A 13,236-nucleotide genomic window follows, 5' to 3' on the forward strand; every position below is an offset into this window, starting at 1 on the left:
TGCACGAAAGAAAGTAACACAAACATGTGCTTTAGAGAGCTGTTTTTTTTTAATCCTTTCTCAGGAACGACTGAAGTGCTTTCCAGGCTTTTCCAGGTGCCCTGGAAGGACACAGAGAAGGCGGTTGTCCCCGTGTAGTCTGACAAGGGCCCAGGAACCCTCCAGCTGAACCAGGTCTCTTTTCAGTATTCTTTATCCCAGACTGATCAGCACAGATACCCACTATCTTTATCTCAGAAGAAAAGTGTCCCAATTGTCACAAAGCACTCTTAAAAATCCCCAGCCAGAGAAAAACAGGTGCACCATGTAGACAGTAAGATCTGGCTTCTAGAAGCTACTTTCCAGGAAAGCCTAGAAAACAGAGCTGTCCTGCTGACAACAGGCATTTCCTTCTTCCTTTAGAGTCCTCATCCCAGAAAGAAAGAAAAACTGAGAGATCAGTAGTATCCACCCACAAAAATAAGAAAAGGCTATTCGACTCCTGTAGTAGGAAAGCAACAAAAATGAAACCACTGACTTGACTAATTCAAATTCAGTAGGCCGGCATGCACTGAAATTTAATAAGCCACTATGCTTTAGAATAATTGTTGCATGGGGTTTGACTTAATTAATCTCAGCAGGCTTGAAAACAGCCCCCAGGAAGTCAACGTGATAAATTTCCTTCAGATGTGCTGGTATGAAAATGTAAGTGACTATGCCACCAAATCAGACATATTTAGGCACTGGCAGTAGTACTATATGGCTTGACCTATCCACCTATAAGCACTGACCTCGTAATGCTGGACCATTCTAAGTTCTGTGCACCTCTCGAAGGTTTCTGGGTCAGCACCCATTCAGGATGAGCACCTTGGATGAGGGGGCAGACTAGAAATAAAGATTAGGAAAAGCAGAAAGAGTTGTTGCTTCCTCCTATGAAATTACCTCTCTGTGAGAAGGACGGCAGACAGCACTCTGAGTCCTGAGTCCTGAGTCCTCATTTTGAGTGGAGCCACATGAAGCACAGACGGTCTGCAGGCAGAACAGCAGACAGGAGAGCAGAGCAGGGACTGAGGAGCACACACACCCTCTCACTACACCTGGGCCCCAGTTCCCCGGAAGCAGAAGATTCTAGCCTGAAAAGAAAAGTCCACAGGAGTGAACCTCGGTCCCTCTCCTGCCATCCAATAGAGAGATTCGGTGAGACGGAATTGGGGTGAGGGTGTAAGCACTGCCTGAATTACTGCTGAGACTGGGCGCTGTACGCATGCACTCAGCACCCACGCCTTGCCCTGGCTGCAACAGCGTCTATGTTTATATATGAACAGTCTGCCCCTACATCTCAATGAGCGTTGTCATTACCCACAAGCCAACGTGGCTTATGGGAGCACAAGACACTCTGCTGGGTACACGGTATTTCAAAAGCTGAGTCTGGAGATGGTGCCTGCCTTCAGACGGCTCAACACTGAGCAGAGCTGTTTATACTGATGCTGGTTAGTGAGGAGCGCAGCTGGAAATATGAATGTAACCCAAAAGGGCAACTTGATTCCACAAGCTACAAGTTTATAAATCAGTCTTCTTACTCACACTTGCCATGACTTGTCATTAAAAAACTAAATGTTCAAAACTAGCTGCCACTTTTCTTATTCAGAATTCCACTGTGTTATTTACTTAGTGAGGCCAGGAGTCTAAGACTCGACTTGGAGGGGAACTTTATACGATCAGCATCTCATTCCACGTCACACTGGTATATCATTCTGGCTCCATTATATACCAACACACACACACACACACACACACCCAGATCACAGCCAAGAACTGGAGTTGGACACAGCAAAGTACCCAATCCTTTCCCAGGAAGTATAGGACACCACAGTGCTGGCAGCGTGGCCTAAGGACACAGAGATACACTCTCATGCCAGAGCTGAACCCGACTTGGTAAAATAAGCCAGCTCTTCAGTAAGATGAGCCAAGCAACCCACTCTGGGGAGTTTAGATCTGCTTTAGAAAAGTCAAAGGCAGAAAAAGCACAGCAAACAGGTCTGGCAGATCACATACTATTTTTCCTAGTGTATTTTGGATTACTTGTTAACCTCAAATTTTTTTTAACTAAAATGTATTTTTAACTTTTCTCATTTTAAATATATAATCCTTTTGATAACTGAAGCTGTAGATATTAATGTATCCCCTCCTTCTTCATTGTCTTGAATGAAGGTTTGGGATGTTATTTCAGAAGGATCCATGCAACATTTAAGCAAGGGCAATTCCTTTGAAGGCCTGTATTTCTAAAGCCTATTCAGGCCGTGGGTAAGACGAGTGATAATGGAAGACCACACAACAGAGGCCAGTCTTTACCATAATACTGAGCTACTTGTGCACAGGCTATACAAAAGTCTCCCCAATGGTGGATTTTCACTTAGTAATTGGGCAGCAGAACAAACATAGTGAATCAATTAATTTCACTGGCAACACACATTTAAATGTACCAGGGCCACTCTAACAGTAGACATCAGTTACTTGCATGCCCCGTACAGCAGAGCAAAACCAAAATGTAATCTGACTTTACCACAGAAGGAGAAGAAATCATGAGCTTGAGATAGGAATTCACCTATTTCTCATTTCTTTAATTAATTTGGCCACACGACTAGAACTGATTCCGGAGGAAAAGAAATTAGAAACCCACAGAACTTAAACTGGATCACAGATTTCATTCTGAGGACACTAACTGCAGATTACTTCCTCCGGTCTCCTGGTCCCAGGCAAAGCGGATTTTAATAACTTGTCAGGATGTTCCAGAATAATCATTGCATGGGGTTTGATTTAATTACTCTCAGCAGGGTGCAAAGAAGGCCCGTGAAGTTCACATGAAAAATGTCCTTCAGATGTTCTGTTATTAAAAAGTCGAGTAATTGTATTAGCAAAAGAGAGAGGTATAGAGAAGGCTGCAGTTATAAATCAAAACCGAAAGAAATACTTTATACATGCTTCATGCTTTATACTTGACGGGGAGAGACAGTCTCTCCACAGTAGGAAAAGACGGGATAAAACCGCCAGCTCTGTGTTTGGTGCTGAGCAGGTGCTCACCAAGATTTCCTGAATTAATGAAACACTGAATGAAGGTTGAATGAACGTGTGCGACGGGACAGAGTATGCAAAAAGATTCTATGTTCTTTCAAATGATGGTTAGAAATCCGTACTTTATAATATAAGGACACTTAGATCCTAGAAGACAGGTCAGACACCAAAGAGAGACCAAGTCTTGAGATGTACTGTGTGTTTGAAAAGTGGCAGTTAGGTGCAAATGATACATTAGAGCAGGTACAGAATCCTGGGTGCCCCATTCCCATTCCCATCCACACTGTAAAGCATCGCTACTTCGTGATTTTACAGTCTGGTTACATTCCAAAAATTCAAGTTTTTCTGTAGAGAGGTGAGGAATGGTGCCCGGCGCTGGGAAGGCTGACCTCGGGGGGTTGGATGGGGAGGCTGTGTGCTCTGTTTACAGCACGACATCACATCCTCGCATCAAGGGTGCTTGAGAACCAGATGTGAGGATCCACCACACTTGAGGCTATTTCACCTCCAATTCTCAGAACAAAGCCGGGACCACGAGGAGATCTCCAAACCAAAAAGCATTCGACATTCAACCAATACTTATCAAGTAACTGAAATGGCGCTGCTTCTCCCCGTCCTAACACAAAACCATCCAAGCCCCCACCAGCAGAGGAGCCCCAACAGCAGAGGAGCCCCCACCAGCAGAGGAGCCCCTACCAGCAGGGGAACCCCCACCAGCACATGAGCCCTCACCAGCAGAGGAGCCCCCGCCAGCACACGAGCCCCCACCAGCAGAGAAGCCCCCCACCAGCAGAGGAGCCCCCATCAGCACACGAGCCCCCACGAGCACACAAGCCCTCACCAGCAGGAGCCCCCACCAGCACACAAGCCCTCACCAGCAGGAGCCCCCACCAGCAGAGGAGCCCCCACCAGCAGAGGAGCCCCCACCAGCACACGTGCCCCCACAACACACAAGCCCCACCATCAGCATACAAGCCTCCACCAGCACACGAGCCCCCATCAGCAGCACACGAGCCTCCACCAGCAGACAAATCCCCAGCAGCACACGAGCTCCCAGCAGCAGACGTATAGTAAGCACTTACTGTGTGCCTGGAACTCTTAATACTTCACAGGATCAACTGCCTTCATCCTCACAACAGCCTATGACAGTGGTTCCCAAACTTTACTGCATATGGGAAGATTCTAAAAATTCCAAGTTAGGTTACGCCCAAAACCAATCATGATATTTGAGGGTAGGAGTAGGCATCAAATTTTTTAAAGATTCCCGAGGTAATTCCAATGTGCAGCAAAGTTTGAAACTTGCCTAAGAGATGGGTACCGTTCTATCTATATTTTTCAGAAAAGGCAACTGAGGCAGGGAGAGGTTAACGCCTTGCCAAGATCACACAGCTGGCAAACAGCAGAGTTGGGATCTGAACCCAGGTTATTTGACTACTGTCAAATACAAAGAAATCACATCAGGTAAAGGTGTTATAGAAATAATTGAAAAGCTGGTATGCAATGAAATGAAGTGGGGTGGGAAGAGAAATTGTGAGGATGTACGCTGGGCAAAGAAGTACAAGAAATGCAGACAGCTGTCGACTTGAGGTGAATCTCACACAGTGCAACCTGGTAGGAACATAGTTCTAATTATTGTGGGGCCATGAAGAGCAGCTGTCCAGGAACTCTGGAACACACATGTTCTAGAACAGCGGCTCTCAAGCTCTAGTGTACATGAAAACCACCTGGAAGCCTTGTTAAAATGCTGGGCCCCGGGCCGGCCCAGTGGCACAGTGGTTAAGTTCGCAGGTTCCTCTTCGGCGGCCCGGGGTTCACCGGTTCGGATCCCGGGTGCGGACATGGCACCATTCGGCAAGCCATGCTGTGGTAGGCGTCCCACGTATAAGTAGAGGAAGATGGGCACGGATGTTAGCTCAGGGCCAGTCTTCCTCAGCAAAAAGAGGAGGATTGGCAGCAGATGTTAGCTCAGGGCTAATCTTCCTCAAAAAATAAATAAATAAATAAAAAATAAATGCTGGGCCCCACCCCAGAATTTCTCCTTCAGTAGGTCTGGGAGAGAACAGTAGAGTTGCTTTTCTAACAAAGCCCCAAGTGACACAGACACAGCCACTGCTCTAGGCACACCAAAACAGTCATGAATGATGAGCTGGGGGCTGCAGGTGAGCTGTTTGAGGGTCCCTAGAGTCGACAAGCTGAAGTCTTGACCTCTGCTTGCTCTGTCCCGAGGGGCTGGAATGTGTCCCTCTGTCAGCTCCCTCCCCAGTCTGCTCACTCCTGTTACCATTTAGCCCAGGCTGTAGTTAGCTCCTCCTCCAGGAAGCCTTCCTGGATCCTCAACCTCTCATGTGCTCTCTCCTAACACCCTCCCCATAAACTGATTGCTACACCTGCTGTGTGTTTCAAGACTTTGCTTTCACACGTCTACCTCTCCACTGGACAAGAATAGTGAGCTTCCTCTTGAGTAAAGGGGCTTTTCCTGAGTCTCTTTCCATCTTCAGCATCTAGCACAAGGCCTGGCACAGAAAAGGTGCACAGTAAGTGTGCACATATGAACACCCCATCCCACGAGGAAGAGCAGAAATGGGGAAACTTCTGCAGCAGCCATAGAGACAGTCCCAATACACAAATGGGACATGTTTCGTTTATCTCTGTCTCTCCACGTCATACGTCGTGGCTACGTACTAGGGCCTGACCTCAGAAACTTGTCTAATGTGAGTGAATCGTAACTTTAACACTCAAGTACCAGACTGCTCGCTGTTCCTCTTAATACACAACAACAATCTCTGTGCGAGACTGTGATCGAAGTCCAGTACCAGACACACGTCTCCCTCCCCGCCCCCTGCCCGCTGCGTAACAGTCAACTCTCGCACTGGCCCTCCTCTGCACCTGTCCTAGGCGGTAAGCAAAGATCCCAATTTCCCAGTTTCTTACGGGCTGCCTCCCTCCACTGACACTTTCCAGTCTGGTCCCTTCAGCCCTGTGTTCTACTTTTCTCCAAGGACAGCTTGCCAATCCTAGGAAACAAACTGTCTCAGTGTTACGGGGCGAGGGAAAGGCTGGCCCCTCCCTCCCTCTCCACCTCCGCCGTGCAGAGCCCTCTTAGAGCTCCCGAATCTGGCTGAATCCAGAGTGAGGACGACGGGGGTGTTTCCAGTCCAGATGTGGCAGGCTAGAGAGGAAGATATTTCGAGTCAGGCACATGGTCCCTGAAATTACAATGTTGAGCTCTCATTTCTTCCACAATGACACAGACTGGTCCTGTTGCAGGGAAATGGGCGGAGATCATTTCTGACCAAGAAATCAGGTCCTTTAAGGTCCCGGTTAGATGAGGTAACAGTCCTATGTCCCAGAGATCTGAACACTATGACCACAGGAGGGGTCATTACCTGTGTCCACAAATGCTGACATCCAGACCACAGCAAATTGGCACAAGCATGCATCAGAAATGCAGACTATTCTCTTTCCATTCCTAGCACTGCCACAGCCCCAGTGTTGTCTTAGGCACCAGCAGAAAGCCCCGTCTGCACGTGAAGTGAGCCGGCATGAGGACAGGCCTGGGAACTCCTGGGAGCCCTCATGGTCACCTTGCCCCTGCCCTTCCTCTCAGGTTCCAACTTCGGTCAGCAAGCAGGAATCATCTAGTTTGTAAAAGGCACGTGGGAACACTGCTGCCTGAGGGAGTTACAAGCCACAGAGGAGACAGACACAGGGCAGCAGGCACACAGCCTCCTGAGCCAGGTAGCCTGTGTTCAAATCTCAGTCTTGTCATTTACTGTGGGGCTCTGACCACAACACCAACCTGAGCCTCCACTTCTACAACCGTGAAAGGGGAGCAGTAAAACTGAACTTCCTCTTCAGTTGCCACGATCCTCATCTGAACCACAGAAGAGACAACGACTTGAGCGAATGTTTCCTCAGTTCTCCCAGGGATGGCACACAACCACCCATCTCTTTTTAGAAGCTAAGAGAGAAGTTAATTACGTGAACACATGACTTGGGGCATTAGGTTTAACTCTGTCAATTGAGCATCATGGGTAAACAACACCCTCCAATTCCCTGAGGGTTCCTGGAGAAAGGCATTCAACAGACAGGAAGGAGCAGAGCTGGGAATCAGGAGGGCAGAGTGGAGTCCAAGAGGAGAGGAGGGCACGGCAGAGCCAACAAAGAAACAACCAACTTGACAGGTTCTCCTCGCCCCACTGCTGCTTTATCTGAGATGCAGAGGTAAAGGAAATCATGTGAGCACTTTTGTACTAATGCCTTTCTCTCCACAAATGAAAAATACAATCAAATATTCCAGTTACTGATTTTCACATTGTCATATATTACATGATTTCCCTCCAGAAAGCAATGTACATTTCGTGTTCTTTCCTGGTGTTTTGGAAATAAAAATCTTTCTTTCTAACATATCTGAATTTATACTTGCGTGATTTTATGATCCCATTTATGCCATTATATATCTCAAAGCAAACATTTTTTAAATGTTTAGCTTTCAGACAAAAAAAAAAAAAGAAAACCACTGACCATTTCCATCCTAAATGAATTCTTCCAACGCCTCTTAGCTCAGGAAGGGATGGGGAAAGAAGGTTGACTGGCTTTCAGCAGCAGGCAGAGGTCAACCCACCACGCTGTAGGGCCAGGCCTCGAGAGCCAGGGACTAGAGTCAGCAGATCCAGGATCTCAGGCCAGCTCTACTGTGCCACTGCTGTCCCTTGGACACATCATTTTATTTCTCTAGCCCATAGTTTCCTCATCTGTGGAATGTCAGGTCCCTTCCAGCTATTAAATTATAGAACCTTACCAACACTCTGCTTCAGTATCTGCAAAAGTAGAAATACGTGCCTCCAACTTTCAGGAAGGCGAAGACTAACAAAAACATATTTGAACAAGGCTTTAAAATTACATAATGAGGGGCCGGCCCTGTGGCCGAGTGGTTAAGTTCACGTGCTCTGCTTCGGCGGCTCAGGGTTTCATTGGTTCGGATCCTGGGCACGGACATGGCACTGCTCATCAGGCCATGCTGAGGCAGCGTCCCACACAGCACAGCCAGAAGGACCTACAACTAGAATATACAGCTATGTACTGGGGGGCTTTGGGGAGAAGAAGAAAAAAAAAGACTGGCAACAGATGTGAGCTCAGGGCCCATCTTTAAAAAAGAAAATTACATAATGAAATAGAAATAAACAAGACTCATAAAATCACAGGGCTATCAGGGACCCTAAAGGTCTGGCCAGCTAAAGTGAAACTGAACTCTCAACACACGGAGGGAGACGGCTGGCAATGGTGTTTTTTATGAAGCTTTCTTCTGGGCTTCCTGCAGCTAGGAGGGCCGGTGCCTTCTCTTCAGGAAAGCAGGCTGGAAATGAGCACGAATTCAGTCAGCGCGGGCAGTGTCCCAGGCTTTCTGAGGGATATCAGGCATTAGGTTTTCCCCATACACTGTCCTACAGGTATAGATATTATGTCTCCCACTGGTATAAACTGCAGTATACATAAAATGTGCAAATAATGACCTCACTTCCAAAGCTGAAACCCAGCCCACCTCTGAGTTCAAAAGGTCCTGTGGCATGGAAGCTGGGCTGCCCAGTGAGAAGGGCTCCCCCACTACACAGCCACCAGAAACTGGTCCTGCTACTTAACTCCTCTGAGCCTCCTTTTTCTCATTGGTAATATGGGGCCGGTAAGAGTATCTACGTTCCAGGGGTGTGAGGAGGATTAATGAGTTATCACTGCCTGTAAGGCCCTCAGAAGAGTGCTGGCCCACACTCAGTGTTCAAGAAATGCTACCTAATATTCACAGGCCTACCAATGCTGACACGATTCAAGAACGATGTATACAACACCACTTCAGTAAGAAAACAAACAGAAACAGGAGCAGAAGGGAGGTCCTGAAATCCAGAGCACTCCCAGGGAAACGCAGCTGCTCGCTGCCTCCTCCTCCTGACACTTTCAGACCTTCTGAAATAAAGATGTCTGCAAGGTAATGGAGGACTGTCTGGAAGAAGGAAAAGGAACCCAGGGATGGGATGGCGATGGAGTGGGAATAATCACAACCTAAGGAACTGAAACAAGGTGTGCCGTGGAGGCCGTAGCAGGCTGCGGCTGGGAAAGCACTTAGGGAGAAGTAGGTGAAAGGCAAGGAAGGCCGAGGCGGAGAAACTGGGGAGAGAATGAAGACTCCACACATGCACAGGAGCACAAATGAAAAAGGAGATCAGCAAGCTGGTGGCAGGCAGATGGCAAATTTGAGGGCCAAAGGAGGTAGACGAAAATGAGAATATTGGATAATAAGAAATAGCCACATAAAACTCTAAAGGATGGGGGGAGGGGTTAGAGGCAAGGTCCAGCCGCCCTTGGAGGGGTGCATAATTAACAGGCACCCGGAGAACAATGCAGGGAGGAAGTCTGGAAGATGGGGGAGGGGGACATAAAGAGAAAAGAAGCATTTGTTAGGAAAAGGGGAAAAATAAAACTGAGTGAAATATCCGTTCCTGTTAGCAAAGGAGAGCAAAGAACTGGGAGACTAGGAGGGGGTAACAGGGAAGAAAACACCAGGCAACGTAGAAAACGAGGATGGGGTGGAGGATAGACGAATACGGAGAGCCTTGGGAACAAGTGCTAAATAAATTCAAATTATCATACCGTTTATCAATATTATTATACAACGCTGGGAAGCAACTAACCGAGAGAGTTTTGTTGGTTTGGTCTGGTTTGTTTTTTCGCACTTGGAGGGAGGGGAAATTTACTTAGGCTCAGTAACTTTGCACAGTCAGCCGGTGGCCCGCCAGCACAGGTCACCTGAGTTGCCCAGACGTGGGCAGCAGCCTGGCCTCTATCCTCCTGGGGCTGGTGTGTCAATTCCCCCACCTCGTCAACAGAAATGGAACCAAAGCAACTCACGCCCTCCAACCAAGAAACGACAGACACCGGGTCCCACTGTCTTTCTGGTGAAGAGAGACTCAGTTGGGCCCGGGAAGGAAACTTGCTTTCGGAGCTAAGCTCTCCAGCCGCATCCCTCTCGGTCCCCCGGACGCAGCAGACCTGGGCGGGCGCTGGCCGCCGGAGGGAGCTGAGCGTTAAAGGGGCTCCGGGCCGCACCGGGCTCCCCGAACCTCTGTCCGCCCTCCTGGCGCAATCTCGCAGGCCCGGCCGGCGAGCCGGAGCGCGGGTAAAGTTTCAGGGCAACCCCTGGAAGGGTGGTGCTGGAGACGGCCTTTTCCAAGAACGCCGCCTGCACGCCCTCCCCGGGGCAGCGCCGCCGGGCGGGCGCAAGGGCGCCGAGCAGCCAGCGCAGGGCGCCAACAGGTGGGCAGCCCGGCGGCCCCGAGAATCGGAAAGGAGAGAGCAGGCGTCCTCAGGCTACGAAACCCATCGTCTGGGGCTAATTCCTCTCCCGGGGTTCCCAGCTAACAGCCCCCGACGCCCGCCCCGCGCCAGCCCGTAGAGCCGCGCGCCCCCGGCGCAGCCTCACCTCACGCGGCCCCCACTCGGCAGAGCTTCCAGAGTCGGCGGATCCAAGACGTCCCTGCGACCCAGGGCTGGTCCCAGTCCCGCGGAGCTCCGAGCACGCCGGACTGCCGGAGGAGGCTCCGCTCCCGCGCGCGGTCTCGGGGCTGGCGGCGGGCGGAGCGGCCACCGGAGAAAGCGCGGCGCCGAATCCCCGCCCGCGCCGCAGCCGCCGGCTCCCCAGGCCACGCCCCCGGCCCGGCCCCCAGACCACGACCCAGCCCGGTTCTCCCGACCCGGCCACGCCCCCAACCCGGCCCCAGACCACGCCCCAAAAGGGTTCTCCCGACCCGGCCCCAGACCGCGCCCCAGCCGGGTTCTCCCGACCCGGCCCCAGACCACGACCCTAGGACGATTCTCGTCCCCGGCCGGGCGATGCTCCCCACTCCTAGACCAAGCCCGGCTCCCTCGTAGGCCACCACGCCGCCAGCCCGGCTACCTCCACCATCCTCCCATCCAATTCCCAATCCTCCCCCACCCCCCATCAGGGTATACCCCCCTGCCATGCCCCCTGCCCTGCTACACTCCCCCCCACCATAGCTCCTATTCTCCTCAGCTACACGCCCCCTAGTCCGGCTCCCTTCTGTCCACCCCAGCGCCTCCCCCCTACCACCCCCCACAAGTCCGGCCCGGTAAACTAGGCTTTCCCTCCCACCCCCATCAACCTCCCAGCCTAGTCCAGGGCCGGAGGAGCCGTCGCGTCGCCCGGGCAACCGCCCCCCACTGCCCGCTCGATCCCCTGGGTCTGGACCGGGAGTTCACTCTAGGTTAGGCGCCATGGCTGTGCTTTTTTGAGCAAAGGAAACACTAGGTGAGGATTTTTTAAAGCTACGCGTCTCCCCAGGGCAAGTCTTACGTGGACTGTTTCGGTGAATGCATTCAAAGAACTATCACCTTTCCTATGTGGCTCAAGGCCTAGTCATTAATTTACGTGAAAACCACCGAACAAAGCGAACCCTTCTGCGTTGGGATCTGGGCCCCAAATATTCCATGATTATTTCCTGATATGCAGCTAATGGAATTCATAAAATAAATTCTTTTAAAAACGATCGTTTTTTAGATAATTCATTTGATGGGTTATGATGGACCAGCCCTATTGTTATAAACATGTATTGCTTTTATAATCAAAGAACAGTAACCACTATTTTAAAACTAAAAAACATATAAAATTATTAAATTACCCATTGAAAAGTCAAAATTAATTTCATATATGCTGTTTTAAATGGTGAAAAAATTATTCTGTATGATACTAAAATGACGGATATGTCATTGTGCATTTGTCAAAACCCGCAGAATGTACACCAACAAGAGTGAGCCCTCAGGTAAACTGGACTTTAGTTAATAATAATTATCAATATTAGCTCATCACTTGTAACAGATGTACCACACTGATGTAAGATAATAATAGGAGAAATTGGGGGCGGGGCCAGAGTTGAAGAAGAAGGAACTCTCCTTTCCATTCAGTTTTTCTGTAAACCTGAAATTGCTCTAAAAAATAGTCTATTAATTAAAGCACATACACCAAAGTATTAATGGTAATTATCTCTGGGTAGTGGAAATATGGGCAAATTTTTACGTTATTGTTTGAATCTTTATTGAAGTTCCCGAAATTTTAGACCAGCATCTATTTTTAAAGCAGAAAAAAGTATGATAAAAATAAACTATCAAAATTTTAGAGACATAGCATGAGAGGCTAATATCAAATATTCCATTTTATTTCTACATTATATAACTTAAAATCTTCATAAAGCTTTCATAAACGTTAAAAATGAAATCTATTTTAGTATTGTTAGAAAAAGAATATCAAGAGCTAAAATGAGAGTTTTTTAAATTATCTCTTTAGAATTAGCATAAATCTGAGGAAAAAATTTTGATTTTTGTTTTTGAAAAATCTGTGTCTAAAAAAGGATCATTTCTGCCTGCTTGGAAACCAGTATTAATATTTACATGCAACACTTTTTCTAGTGAAGAATGCCAAGAATACTATGCCATGTTCTTGGGTAAAATAGGCCTGGCCCTCAGATAAATGGATTTCTGCAGCCCCTAGACGTGTCTGCTTCCCTGACACCAGCGGCCCTGGGCAAGCTCTGTTCCTTTCTGAGTTTCAGCTTCGTCCTCAGTGAAAAGAGAAACCTCCCTCTCTGGACTGTTCGGAAAATAGCAAACTTCAATACTAAGACTTCTGGTACCGTAGCACGTAGAGGTGCTCAATCATTATTAGTTCCTCCTTTAAAAAATGCATTTTTCAGAGTTTTAGTGGGACTCTTGAGCTCCTGGGATAAAAGATATTTCTGGTTTTAGATTACTAACTCATTGGAGCAAGGCAGCACGGTTCCAGGGAAAACTCATCGATCTGATGTGGAGAGACCGGGCGCTGCAAACCCAGCACCATCACCAGCCATACGCATCAAGTGCATAAATCACCCAACTTCTCTGGATCTCACTTTTCTGATCTGTTAAATGAGAGATTCGGACCAGCGATCCCTCTCTAGGTTTCCTTCTGCTTCCATCATTTCATGGGGAATCTGGGTGTGGCTTCTGAGAGAAAAGGCCTAAATCTCCTATGGTGACCTCCCTCTCTGCCCACAGGACTAGCCATCACTCACCAACATGCTAACAAAGCTGACATCAGCATTCTGCCTTCGCTGCAAATGGGAACCTCCAGAAGTTTCTTTGAAC

At 48.6% G+C, this 13,236-nt stretch overlaps 1 protein-coding gene across 12 annotated transcripts in view; it reads right to left on the reverse strand.

The window, feature by feature from the left end:
• SPATA13 (spermatogenesis associated 13) overlaps positions 1 to 13,236 on the reverse strand; it is a 346,580-nt gene that overhangs the window by 142,808 nt on the left and 190,536 nt on the right. For 3 of the 12 annotated variants that reach the window (XM_070240145.1, XM_070240143.1, XM_023621397.2), the window contains exon 1: positions 10,523 to 10,763. The exons of 5 other annotated variants lie outside the window; for them this stretch is intronic. The gene's annotated coding sequence lies outside the window, so the exon portion shown is untranslated. Of the gene's footprint in view, positions 1 to 10,522; positions 10,766 to 13,236 lie in introns of those variants that run through there. 4 more of the 12 variants (XM_070240144.1, XM_070240140.1, XM_023621396.2 and 1 more) reach the window with 2 other exon arrangements.

Source organism: Equus caballus, chromosome 17 (assembly GCF_041296265.1).
Source record: "Equus caballus isolate H_3958 breed thoroughbred chromosome 17, TB-T2T, whole genome shotgun sequence".
NCBI lineage: Eukaryota > Metazoa > Chordata > Mammalia > Perissodactyla > Equidae > Equus > Equus caballus.